The sequence below is a fragment of the Homalodisca vitripennis genome, unplaced genomic scaffold, assembly GCF_021130785.1.
Source record: "Homalodisca vitripennis isolate AUS2020 unplaced genomic scaffold, UT_GWSS_2.1 ScUCBcl_5936;HRSCAF=12913, whole genome shotgun sequence".
Classification (NCBI taxonomy): Eukaryota; Metazoa; Arthropoda; class Insecta; order Hemiptera; family Cicadellidae; genus Homalodisca; species Homalodisca vitripennis.
Window position 1 is genome coordinate 1 of NW_025782078.1, and position 14,284 is coordinate 14,284.

Consider the following 14,284-nt stretch of genomic DNA (forward strand, 5'->3'; position numbering starts at 1 on the left):
CTCGTTGTCCGATGGGTTGGAGTAGAAGAACAACATGTTTGCTTAGCGATATTTTCGTTTACCCGCTCTCCAAAGCATTCTGACTGACGATGCACCATGCGACACTGTTGCACCAGTTAGAGGAATGCGGCGATTTCGAGGTTTTTGCCGCAACCAAATGGGTCCATTGTCTTATCTCATGTTGACAGGGTCCATGTGTGTAACAGATCGAGAATGTCCTGTCACCAGACAAAAAACCAGCAAGTAAACCCAAGGTGTTTCCCCCAAGGATCCAAATCCTTGGCCCAAGTTCTATTGAAGTGATTCAGTACGCTGATGACACGACTATTTGTGTAAAGGCAAAATCAGCTGCTGAATTAGAACTCAAATCATTTCTTGATCTAAATCTGTGCATTCAACATTTCAATGGAAATGAACTTGCAAGCAATTAATTCAAAGTCAAATTTCATCAAATTTTGTTTTCAGCAGCGCAATGAACAAAATCACTGTGATGGTGATGATGAACTCATTGAAGAAATTTCTTCCACAAAGTTCCTTGGAATACATCTTGACAAGGAGTTGACTTGGAACAGAATACGTTAAAACTTATGTTAAATCATTTGTTTACGTTAGGTTACAGAGATTTGACGTTAGTTTCGAATTTTAACCCAGTCAAATTTAGCCAGAAACTATCGCGCAGGCCAACTCACCACACTAGTCTGCACCATCACAGAATACGTTAAAACTTATGTAAATCATTTGCTCACGTTAGGTTACAGAGATTTTACGTTAATTTCGAATTTTAACCCAGTCAAATTTAGCCAGAAACTATCGCGCAGGCCAACTCACCGCACTAGTCTGCACCATCACAGAATACGTTAAAACTTATGTAAATCATTTGTTTCAGTTAGGTTACAGAGATTTGACGTTAGTTTCGAATTTTAACCCAGTCAAATTTAGCCACAAACTATCGCACAGGGCAACTCACCACACTACTCTGCACCATCACAGAAATTCGTTAAACCTTATGTAAATCATTTGCCCCCACGTTTAGGTTACAGAGGATTTGACGTTAGTTTAGAATGTTATAACCCAGTCAGAAAAACACACACCTCATACAAAGAATCCATTGTTTTGTTTTCAACAATACGACGTTTATTGTAATTTTGTAAATTTGTTTATTGTACTGGTGTACTATATAGGGTCTGAATACGCTTGAATATGTTTAAACCTTAGCAGAAAATTATTTGCAATGTTATTTGGTTATCTTACCTATTTTGAATGTAGTGATCATCGCACGCCTAAATTGGGGGAACGACCAGTATGGAGAGTAGTGGAAGCCTATGTTAAAATGTGTGTATCACTGTTTGAACATAATGGGGGGAATCAAACTTCAAACGCTTTATTTCATTACAAATTTGCGGCTATGAAAATAAGGGCGATATTGAGTCTTAAAACGTCACAATTCGGTATAGGATAAAGGTTTAAGGAATCGTCGTATCAAAAAAAATGCACTTTTTAGTACGTCCACAAAGTCTACCATTTTCTAAAATACTGTAATCTTCTCTAAGAATAGTAATATGTTTCTTGCTGTCTTAGTTGTTTTGTTATTTACTTCTGGGTTTAATAAACATTTTTTAAATTATTGTAATAATATGTTAGATAATGCAGATTTGTTTATTGTGCTGGTATACTATACTTTAATGTTGTTGTTTTATGTCACTGTTTTCTCTTACATATGTCTTATGTTCACTACTCGTCGTTATTTATAACCAAAATAAATTAGAATATTATGGTTTGTGTCTTTTATTTATGTCTATATACTTATGGGTTTAAATTAGATTTATTAAAATTTATGTATTTAGTGAATGTATAAGGTTCTTTAGTATTATAACTCAGTGTAATTAAGTTATATCGTAGAGTTTAAGGAAACCTTACATTCACATTCTGACTTTCAGGATTTGTCACCTTTTTTAAGGACATGCCGATGAGAAAATTTTACTGGATTATTTATATGATATTTAATGAAAGTCGTGTTGGATATTTGTAATGAAATAATATTAAATATGTTTATACGCGTATTGAAATTGTTTAGCTATGTTCATTAGTTTATAATTTGGAAAAAGACTAAGATAGGAATGTGTAACTTTACATACAAATTTATAAAATATTTTAATGTTTATTTTTAAAATGAAATGTAATGGTGATAAAGTTAAGTACGATAAAATAGTTATTGTAAAAGTGTACAGTTTTTGTTAAAATTCATTTCATAAAGAAAATCGTTATATTTCTATTTGACGTACGTTACAATATACTTATAACGCTATTATAGGTATCTGTTAAAAATATAGATTTTGAATTTTAATGGTTTCTATGGGGTTTGTTGCAAGCTAATGTGAAGTAGGCTGTACAATAAATAGTTTTTTGGCTAAATTTAAATGGGTTAAAATTTTAAACTAACGTTAAACCTCTGTAAACTAACTTAAACTATAACGGTTGACATAGATATTTTAAATGTATAAATAGCGTGAAGTTGGCCTGTAAGAATGGCATCACTTATATTTTATGGCTGAAACCTAAACAAACGTCGATAATGTCTAAACTAGCGCTAAACTAACAATTAACACGAAAAAAGAACCTGTTTGTCAAAATGTGCAAGCTAGTGAGAAGTTGGCCTGCAAAAATGACGTCATCAAATCTCATAACTAAAACCTAAACAAACGTCGATATTGTCTAAACTAATGATTAACATCAAACTCAAAAGTGCAGGCCAGTATGTACAGGCTAACTTTACAGACATCAGTCTGAGACAGAGAACACTGATTCCTACCACTCACGCCAATCTCCAAATTTCAGAGGATTTCTGTAGTTTTATTTACAAAGTGGTCTGTAATACTGTGACGAAAATATGTAGCAAATGTCTTTAATTCGGTTCTATCACAAGTTGTAGCAATTTTAAAATGTTCTCTACGTTGAAGAAGGTGACATTATACTAACAAGTTATATAAAATACACACACACACACACACACACACACACACACACACACACACACACACACACACACACACATCCACACACACACACACACACACACATATATATAAATAATATATATATATAATTATATATATATATATATATATATTATTATATAAATATATATATATAAATTATTTATAACAGCACTGATAGACTTTGTATCAGGTTTATTATTGCGATGGATAATTTGGAAGGATAACAGGTTGCCATCGATGTTACAAAAATAGAACCACACGTTTCAAGGATTGATGTCTTATCCTCTTCTTAAAAAGTTAAAACGTCCTAAGGCATGTGGTTAAATATCCATAAATACTGATTATTATTGTATGCACTCTCTGTCAAAAAGAAAATCGAGTTATATTGGCTAACGCTCCTTTGGTGAAGTACTTCATAAATACGAGTAACAGGAGGAATGTGAAGGAGAAATGAGGAATGTAGACTATCATTTTCGATCTCAGCGGAGGATTTCTATTCGGCACTGGCAGATTCGGCACTAAAGGATTCATCCACAGGGATGAATGTTATACAGAGGTTATATTGTACAGTACAATATACCCAATTCTAAACACTACTTTTAAAAAACTACATTGAAAAATATATTATGACAAGTCTTGTATTAACTATCCTTGAGCCTCTTCTAAACTTAATACCAACTATGAAGTCGGCACAGCTTCCATGTGGGATGAATATAAGAAATATTTTTTTGTATAATTTTTTTAAATTACCCCTAAATGAATATAACAAAATTGTATTGAATCTCGACATTTATGCTTATTTTTAAAGCACGTTTCTTGACCTAAAGCTTAAGCTCTTCCGATGATGAATTATGAACAGTAAACGAATCTAATAGAACGATTTCAGACAGAATTGTGTTCTTTAGCGTGATTATAGTATCACAATCTTTGTGGGTTTTTATACTGCGGAAATGTTGCAATACAGATGACTTCCTGTAGTAGATTATCAGAATGCAGAAAGGCTGTGATAATAATATCTTATCAGTTTCCGCTATTATATTATGTTTTAAAAATCTTTTGTGGTCGAAATAGCACTCAGTGTAAATCAATACCCTGGAACAGTGCAGTAATTCGTGTATCAGTATTTTCATGCAGATTTTATCTCCAAATTTCCATTTGTAATGCTGAGTACATTCATACATACAAAATCAAAAACTAACCACCCTTTTCTTGACCTCTTAAAGGACTAAAAAATATTATTAAATTCCCTATGGAAAATTCCGTAATGTGAAGTTATTTGCAGTATTTTTTGCTTTCCTTTTCATCGCAATTGTTAAATGAGCAATTCGACATGTTAAAATAGTACCTCCTACTTAGAGACCCAACTAATTAAAGTAATCCAATATCTTCATCAACAAGTGTTTTTGTACCCATATAAAAGAACCTTACCTTTTACATTATCTTTTAAACGTATGTTTTTTTTCATTTTTTTCAAATAAGAAAATCCCAGACTACTAAGCCTTTGGTGCAGTATAAGGGCAAGGGTGGGTCTCTATAAAATGAGAAGTCACGCATTAGATTGATGAAGGAGACCAATAACAGTTTTTAATCAGTTTTGTCAGTTTTTAGTTACAATAGTTTAGTATATTAAATAAAATTCCACTGGTCTTGAAAGAACAAGTATACATTAAATAAAAAACAATGTAATCTTTATTTGACTAGTACGTTAGTTTAATCCACGCTATCTTCACTTTTTACCGAAATCGGGAGTGGGAGATGGTGACTAAATAACTAAATAAAATGTAAAAGTAGTTTAAGAAGTTGGACAATTAAAGCGTACAGAAATAATTTAACTGATTCATTTTTCAAAACATAGTTTTTACATTCTGTCATTGTTACAGAGTACTGTCTAGGTTAAAACTTAATGCCAACATTCGATGACAACTGAGATGCTAATTTGTTGCATTGTAAAGAATGTAAGAAATGAATAATCATATTAATTATATAACAACTGGTACTTATTATTGTATAATCCCTCAAACTTAATAGAGGTATACTCATATTGGCTAGCGCTTCTTTCGGTGAAGTACCGTATTCAAGTAAAACAGTTTGGTTTTTAAAATGTCCAATATCACGAGTGTACACTAATCTCCGATTCCCGCTTCAGACTTCAGACTGTTCAATATGAAATTTACCAATTCAGAAGAATGAAGAAATTAACCCTTTGAGTGCCAAGGCATATGCATAAAGTGCTGGGCTGGTTTTTTTTCATATTTGTAAGCTTTTGGGAAAAAGCTGTTGTAAAATAACTACCCAATATATTTTCATAATTTTGTTGTTGTTTTTTTTTCTCATTAAACGAAGAATATGATTTTTATAAAAAGTTAAGTTTCAACATAATTTGAGTGTATACGGGCATTTTAAAGATTTTTTCTTTATACCATGATAAAGGCCATATAATTCTAAATAAAACCCATGTATAATATATGATTTCTAGAATGAAAACAAACATGGCATTATGTGTATAAACAAAATGCTGCCCGGTACCGACATTTTATAAATTGTATTTCATCTGTCAGAGTTTAGAAATAAAATAGTAATACTGTAGTTTTTACAAAAAAATCTAATAAAACATCAAGATAACACAAAATAAACATGATTAGTAAATGTAGAGACAAATACTTGGTAACATATTTACATAAAAGTTTACATTTACTAAATAATAACCCTAATATATTTACATTGAAAATGCACGCTTTCCGCTTGGGTATAAGTCAAATCAATACTTTTGTAAAGAAATACGGTAAAATAATGTATAAGTTACTATTTTAGTTTGTTTTTTACTCAAAAGGTTGGTTATCGGCACATAATCAACAAGAAAGGCCGTTACGCAACACGGTAGGCTACTCATCCTCTAAGTCACGTGACTGGAAGACAAAATCATCGCGTAGGTAGGGGAGACCGGGGCAAGTTGACGACGTTAAGGAATAAATATTTTTAATAAAATATTGTGATAAAAATAAAAGTCTTACGATACATAAGAGTTAAGTATAAGTCTTTACCTACATTTAATTTTTTTTTTAATTATCATAATATCAATTTTTTGTTTGTAAATTTTAGTTCTTATGAAACAATGCAAAAATGTCATCTTGCCCCACCCCCGGGGCAAGATGACTTTTGCATAGGGGGCAAGATGACGAATGTTATGGAGGTTTAAATAAACAACGCTACTTTGTAAAAGAAAAGGCTGCTAGTCATTTTTATTTATGTACAAAAACTGACAAACTAGCAGTAGTCACAAACAAATTCCCCACCTTCGTAGCTTGTACAATTCTCGTGCCACCATTCACTGCACTTGGAACACTGGATCCACTCTTCAACTGGAGGAGGACGGAGTAATTTTTCTTCACACCCAGGACATCTAACTTCACTGCCCTTTTGAAGTAGAAGCTGTGTTCATACACCTAGGACGTTTTTTGTAGGGTCCAAACTTTGAGTTTCTTTGAAACCTTTGAAGCTCGAAGCTCTTTTCTCTTTTCTTTTTTAAGCGCTCTTTTTCATCCTTCATTTCTTGCTTTACTTCCAAAACACATTTTTACTGGCGCGTGCTTGTTATAATACTAGAAACTTAACTTCTGAACTTTTCTTTTCTTATCCTTTGGTTTACCTTTAGGTAAAGGCTTAAAGTCGAAGACACTTGTATTCTTCTTTAACCGGGATTGGGGCACAGTCTACTAGGCCTACTGTTTCTTGGCGTTCACTCAGCTCAATGGTTTCTTCTTCAGGTTCACCTGGAGTTTCTGGTTGTATTTGATGTTGTTGATTGGATAGTAGGATTTTTCATCTTCATTATTAGCTAGGGTCTAGGCCTACATCCAGGTTCTGATCAGTTGTTTGTGATGCAGCAAAGTCATGTTCGTCGAATACAAGTGGATTATAAGGTTCTATTCCTGTGGACCTGAACCCACTAACGGCATTGCCAACAGTTGCAGCCTTGAAATAAGCAATGGTCAAAAGCTCACCAATTTTAAAGTCACTGATGGTCTGTCCTGGATTATTGACCATGAAGTTGTCACAAGCTTGACTGTAAAAGGTTTTCAGCGAACCAAAGAATGAAACGTCCAAGGGCTGAAGACGGTGTGTTGTATGAGGAGGAAATCCAACCATAACAATATGGTTATCTCTGCATAAGTTGATTGCCTCTAGGGTTATGTGGGTTCTGTGATTTTATCGACAAGTAGCAGGATAGGAGAATCAACTGTGGGTTTTGCATTGAGGATAAAGTGGTTCAAAAAACTTTACGAACAAACTCTCCGTTGCTCCAGCATTATCGCTGCAGTGGCCCACACTACCTGGTGGAGCTCTTTCCATGAGTTCAGGTGCATTCGCTTTCTGGCAAATACCAAAAAAGGGGGGTAGGTAAGTTCCCGTAGCATTGATGCAACAAATAATAGTGACGGTTCCTGCCTCTCTCCCCAGACACAACTTTAGAAACTCTTCTACTTCCTTTTGGTGAAATTACCTTACGGTAATTTTATTGGGCACAGTAGATAGTCCTGATTCATCTGCATTGTAGATATTAGCAGCGGGAAAATTGTGTTTTTTTCTCGCACTTCCTTCAAAATGGAGAAAAATTTATCAACACTAGGTTTGTTGAAACCCATTGCTCTTGCAACAGATGTTGCTTCTGGCTTACGCATACTAAAGTTGTGTTTTTTCATAAAGGTAGCCAGCCAATCCTCACCAGCCATTTTAGTTTCTTTATTAAACGGATGAGAAATCCCTAAGTGTTCTGCGTATTCAAAAACGAGTTTTCTGCACTGCAACTTGGTCATTCCAAAAAACATTTGGTCCATTACCGTCAAATAGTTGTGTAAATCTTGGAGCTGCTCTTCATTGAATACTTCTCTATATCTTCCTCCATGGACAGGCATATCCTAAAAAAAAAACTTGTTTTAAGGGGAGCAGGAAAGGTAAAAAATTTATATTTATTTTTATTTCATTATTTTAAAGTTTGGTACTTTTTAAGGTTTGGAAAATGTAAATAATAATCGTTGTAGGTTGCTTAGAAATGTTGTGATGAAGTAAATGAAAATGTTATGTGTATTTGCGTAAAAAAGCTGGGGTACGGATTATAGTCTTGTCTTTGTAACGTGAGAAGTTGTTATACCAAAGTAAATTTTGTTTTAATATCAAAAACAAGGTGGTAAATAATTTAACTTAAAACAAGTTGTAAATATAAACGTGGTGCAAGGTGTAGGTGAAAATAGTTACCGAAAACGTTCTTTTTCCAGTCGGCGTCGAAGTGTTGCCTCTGGAACATTGTAAGTTCTCGCTGCTCCCAAGCAAGTCATTCTTATTCCCTCCTTGACCTCTGTGAAAGCAGTATCCATGTTGGTTTTTTTCCCACTCTCCTCTAGAGGAAGTCTTTTTGTAGTTTCTCACCATCTCTGGAACCAAAGTAAAACTAAAAATCTGTACCCGCATATTAAATTAATAAAAATTCAATTCTAAAGTAAAAATTGTTAAACAAAAGTGTAGATTAAATTTTTTTTTAAATAAGTGGTTAAGTCTCACAGTGTCGTCAGTTATTAGTTTACTTAAATCAAAATTGTATGCATAACCATACTTCTTAAAAGTTTCAGCTTTGCACCAGTAAAATTAACCGGGGCAAGATGACGAACACGCCATCTTGCCCCCACGTCATCTTGCCCCGAGCGGCCGTAATAGAGTAGGTAAATTTTATTGGCATTAAGTTTAAGATAAATATAAACAAAAAATGGTATTTATGAGTAGCCTAATACATAAGGTAAATATAGGTAATATTGAAAAATTAACATATCTTACCTGCGTATTCAATAAACCTTACGATGCAAAGGCCGAAAGTTACAAAAACGCACTCCAAAAACAACAAGCCGCTGTAACAACACACACAATGGCGAACTTGTCTTCACTGCCAGTTATTTCAGAGGCCATCCGTGTGGAGCGCTACTGACATTCGACCGGTGCTACTACCTAGCAACTAATTTTGAGAAACTAACCATTCGTCGTCTTGCCCCGGTCGTCAACTTGCCCCGGTCTCCCCTAATACTAGAACTTAACTTCTGAACTTTTCTTTTCTTATCCTTTGGTTTACCTTTAGGTAAAGGCTTAAAGTCGAAGACACTTGTATTCTTCTTTACCGGGATTGGGGCACAGTCTACTAGGCACTACTGTTTCTTGGCGTTCACTCAGCTCAATGGTTTCTTCTTCAGGTTCACCTGGAGTTTCTGTTGTATTTGATGTTGTTGATTGGATAGTAGGATTTTTCATCTTCATTATAGCTAGGGTCTAGGCCTACATCCAGGTTTCTGATCAGTTGTTTGTGATGCAGCAAAGTCATGTTCGTCGAATACAAGTGGATTATAAGGTTCTATTCCTGTGGACATGAACCCACTAACGGCATTGCCAACAGTTGCAGCCTTGAAAAAAAGCAATGGTCAAAAGCTCACCAATTTTAAAGTCACTGATGGTCTGTCCTGGATTATTGACCATGAAGTTGTCACAAGCTTGACTGTAAAAGGTTTTCAGCGAACCAAAGAATGAAACGTCCAAGGGCTGAAGACGGTGTGTTGTATGAGGAGGAAATCCAACCATAACAATATGGTTATCTCTGCATAAGTTGATTGCCTCTAGGGTTATGTGGGTTCTGTGATTATCGACAAGTAGCAGGATAGGAGAATCAACTGTGGGTTTTGCATTGAGGATAAAGTGGTTCAAAAACTTTACGAACAACTCTCCGTTGCTCCAGCCATTATCGCTGCAGGTGGCCCACACTACACACTGGTGGAGCTCTTTCCATGAGTTCAGGTCGCATTCGCTTTCTGGCAAATACCAAAAAAAGGGGGTAGGTAAGTTCCCGTAGCATTGATGCAACAAATAATAGTGACGTTCCTGCCTCTCTCCCCAGACACAACTTTAGAAACTCTTCTACTTCCTTGTTTGGTGAAAATTACCTTAGGTAATTTATTGGGCACAGTAGATAGTCCTGATTCATCTGCATTGTAGATATTAGCAGCGGGGAAAATTGTGTTTTTCTCGCACTTCCTTCAAAATGGAGAAAAAATTTATCAAACACTAGGTTTGTTGAAACCCATTTGCTCTTGCAACAGATGTTGCTTCTGGCTTTACGCATACTAAAGTTGTGTTTTTTCATAAAGGTAGCCAGCCAATCCTCACCAGCCATTTTAGTTTTCTTTATTTTAAACGGGATGAGAAATCCCTAAGTGTTCTGCGTATTCAAAAACGAGTTTTCTGCACTGCAACTTGGTCATTCCAAAAAAACATTTGGTCCATTACCTGTCAAATAGTTGTTGTAAATCTTGGAGCTGCTCTTCATTGAATACTTCTCTATATCTTCCTCCATGGACAGGCATATCCTAAAAAAAAAACTTGTTTAAGGGGAGCAGGAAAGGTAAAAAAATTTATATTTATTTTATTTCATTATTTTAAAGTTTGGTACTTTTTTAAGGTTTGGAAAATGTAAATAATAATCGTTGTAGGTTGCTTAGAAATGTTGTGATGAAGTAAATGAAAATGTTATGTGTATTTGCGTAAAAAGCTGGGGTACGGATTATAGTCTTGTCTTTGTAACGTGAGAAGTTGTATATACCAAAGTAAATTTTGTTTTAATATCAAAAACAAGGTGGTAAATAATTTAACTTAAAACAAGTTGTAAATATAAACGTGGTGCAAGGTGTAGGTGAAAATAGTTACCGAAACGTTCTTTTTCAGTCGGCGTCGAAGTGTTGCCTCTGGAACATTGTAAGTTCTCGCTGCTCCCAAGCAAGTCATTCTTCCCTCCTTGACCTCTGTGAAAGCAGTATCCATGTTGGTTTTTTCCCACTCTTCCTCTAGAGGAAGTCTTTTTGTAGTTTCTCACCATCTCTGGAATCCAAAGTAAAACTAAAAATCTGTACCCGCATATTAAATTAATAAAAATTCAATTCTAAAGTAAAATTGTTAAACAAAAGTGTAGATTAAATTTTTTTTTAAATAAGTGGTTAAGTCTCACAGTGTCGTCAGTTATTAGTTTACTTAAATCAAAATTGTATGCATAACCATACTTCTTAAAAGTTTCAGCTTTTGCACCAGTAAAATTAACCGGGGCAAGATGACGAACACGCCATCTTGCCCCACGTCATCTTGCCCCGAGCGGCCGTAATAGAGTAGGTAAATTTTATTGGCATTAAGTTTAAGATAAATATAAACAAACATGGTATTTATGAGTAGCCTAATACATAAGGTAAATATAGGTAATATTGAAAATTAACATATCTTACCTGCGTATTCAATAAACCTTACGATGCAAAGGCCGAAAGTTACAAAAACGCACTCCAAAAACAACAAGCCGCTGTAACAACACACACAATGGCGAACTTGTCTTCACTGCCAGTTATTTCAGAGGCCATCCGTGTGGAGCGCTACTGACATTCGACCGGTGCTACTACCTAGCAACTAATTTGAGAAACTAACCATTTCCGTCGTCTTGCCCCGGTCGTCAACTTGCCCCGGTCTCCCCTACCTCGGTATTATCGCAGCCCACTATTTTTCGACGAGTTTTCCTTATCAGGGACCAAAATAAACTTCATTATACTTTCCTTCTTCTATAATGAATCGAAAAATACTCGATGAGTCATACTTCTTATCGCCAAATCGTCTCCAAATAGACGCACGAATGACCCGATATTTTCGAATAATAAAACGTTGTTCTTTTAGTTTTTGTTTTCATTGATTGTCGTAATAATATGTAAATTCCAAAATAGGTTAAAGAAACTCTGTTCTTTTTAATAGAGTAATTTATTTTGTCCACAATAAGGAAAAACTCGTTCAAAAATAGTGCCCTCTTGATAAGTAGCCAAACAACATAAGTTTCACGGATAAAATAGTAGAGAAAGAAAAACAACATAAAACTCGTATTTATCGATAGTTAGGAACCTATTGAATACAGCTATCTGGTTATTTGGCCAAAATAATAGTGTACTATATAAAATATTATCGAAATACGAAACGTCAAAATTAGTGACGCTGTGTTACCCAAAGGGTTAATATTTAACGCTACATCTACATAATAAAATAAACGACCCACTGTTCAGAAATATAAAATACGATCTGTTTCATCTACAACCATCCCGTCCAAGGCCTTGAAATAAGTTGCTTTTAAAATTATTTGAATTAATGTATGCAATACACTGGCCTTGATATTCCTAAAGTGTATTTTATTTATTTGTTGAATTTAGGGATGCACCCCTTATGAACCGTGGTTACGAATATTGATCACAGGTGGAATCCGTATCCCCGACCAATTGCGGTGAGGAATGACTTTGCGTATATAAGCGTTTTCTTCAAATTGCTTTAACTGAATTGAGTATGCTCGACGATATCCTCGGATGGAGTTTAAACATCTGTTATTTAATCCCAAGAACGGAGTAGAGATTCAGTAGGGGTGGGTCATTATGGAAATGTTCTTAACTTCCAATGATCATCGATTCAATTACGTTCAGGAACATCTTTCCATCAGTTAAATCTGTGTTGTATCATATATCTCTAACTTTGCAACCTTATAATGTTCCCAAAATAAAAGAAAAAATATCCAACCACTCATTTTGTTCTTTGATGCACTACAAACCTACATGGATTTTCTTCTACAGGTTACTTTCAGAAAAGTGACTGGTTTGGTATGAGGACACAGGTGTTTATTTGTTAGTCTCCATCACTTGAAGTATAGGATAATATACGTAATTGCGTGATAAAATAATAAACACTTATGTCCTCATACCAAATTAAAGTCACTTTTCTGAAACTTGTTTAGTTACATATTTAGAAATAAAAATAATCAGTTATGAATATTTTGAATTTTAAAATTCCTGCTTTTTATTGTTCATGCACTGAAAATAAAACCAATATACAATGTAACCAAGGCTACATATTTCACAGACATAGATCGATCGAATGGAGTGATATTCACCATTTTCAAAACCGATGTAGAGTTAGTGGAGGTCATAGCAAATTTTAACGGTCTAGGCGACCTCGCAGGGCAGATATCAGGAATCGGATTTCACCTTTAGCAAAAGATAGGACAGGCTTCACAAAATCTTTGATTCTGTATCAGTCTATGAGAAGATATTGCATCCAATGCTATAAAAATCTGTTGCCATTTGTTGCTATAAAGCGTTGGAGTTTGTGCGCTATCTATCGACAAGCGAAGGAAACAGCGATTATAAAAGTACTACAGAAAACTATTAAACATTATATATTGAGCTACCGGTAACCCTGGCAATAATAAAATTTACTCACTATTTTAAATTTTGTTCACAACAATAGGTGATTACTACAAGACTAATAGGAATCTCAACTCTAAACAAAACAGTAAGTACTGTAGCGCTACCTATGCTTTATGGAACAGAACTAACTTTTCCGAACAACATTCTGCCACACAATCCCCTTATGGGTGCAATGTCTATTCTCTAGAAAGTCAAAGGCTAAACGCTCAACCGTAGTAATTCCCACCACTTTGCTGTTATTTTTAAATATAATTTTAAATTTTTTATTTAAATAGATAATGATGCTTTAAAATAATGAAGATATTTAAATCGTAGCATTGATTTGACAGGTTTCTAGCTAACATTTTTGTCTGAACTGAGTTATTAATGATAATGCGTGTTTCCTTTGTGATCTAACATACTGAACGTTTAAATATTTAAAACAGCAGATATACTAATTTGAAATGTCTTATCTGCAGATACGAAAAAAGATTCTCGTATGCAGAGATTTGTAATGTCTGCAGAACTAAAGAAAAATACATAGTTTGACTAGGTTATAACTGAAGTAATGATATCAGCTGACTGTTTATCCAGCTGATTAAATATGTGACGGCGACATTGATACAATTGTATCCTGTATCCGGTATGTTGATGTTATCTAGTTTGAGATGTAACTGAAGTAATGATATCAGCTGACTGTTTATCCAGCTGATTAAATATGTGACGGCGACATTGATACAATTGTATCCTGTATCCAGTATGTTGATGTTATCTAGTTTGAGATGTAACTGAAGTAATGATATCAGCTGACTGTTTATCCAGCTGATTAAATATGTGACGGCGACATTGATACAATTGTATCCTGTATCCGGTATGTTGATGTTATCTAGTTTGAGATGTAACTGAAGTAATGATATCAGCTGACTGTTTATCCAGCTGATTAAATGTGTGACGGCGACATTGATACAATTGTATCCTGTATCCGGTATGTTGATGTTATCTAGTTTG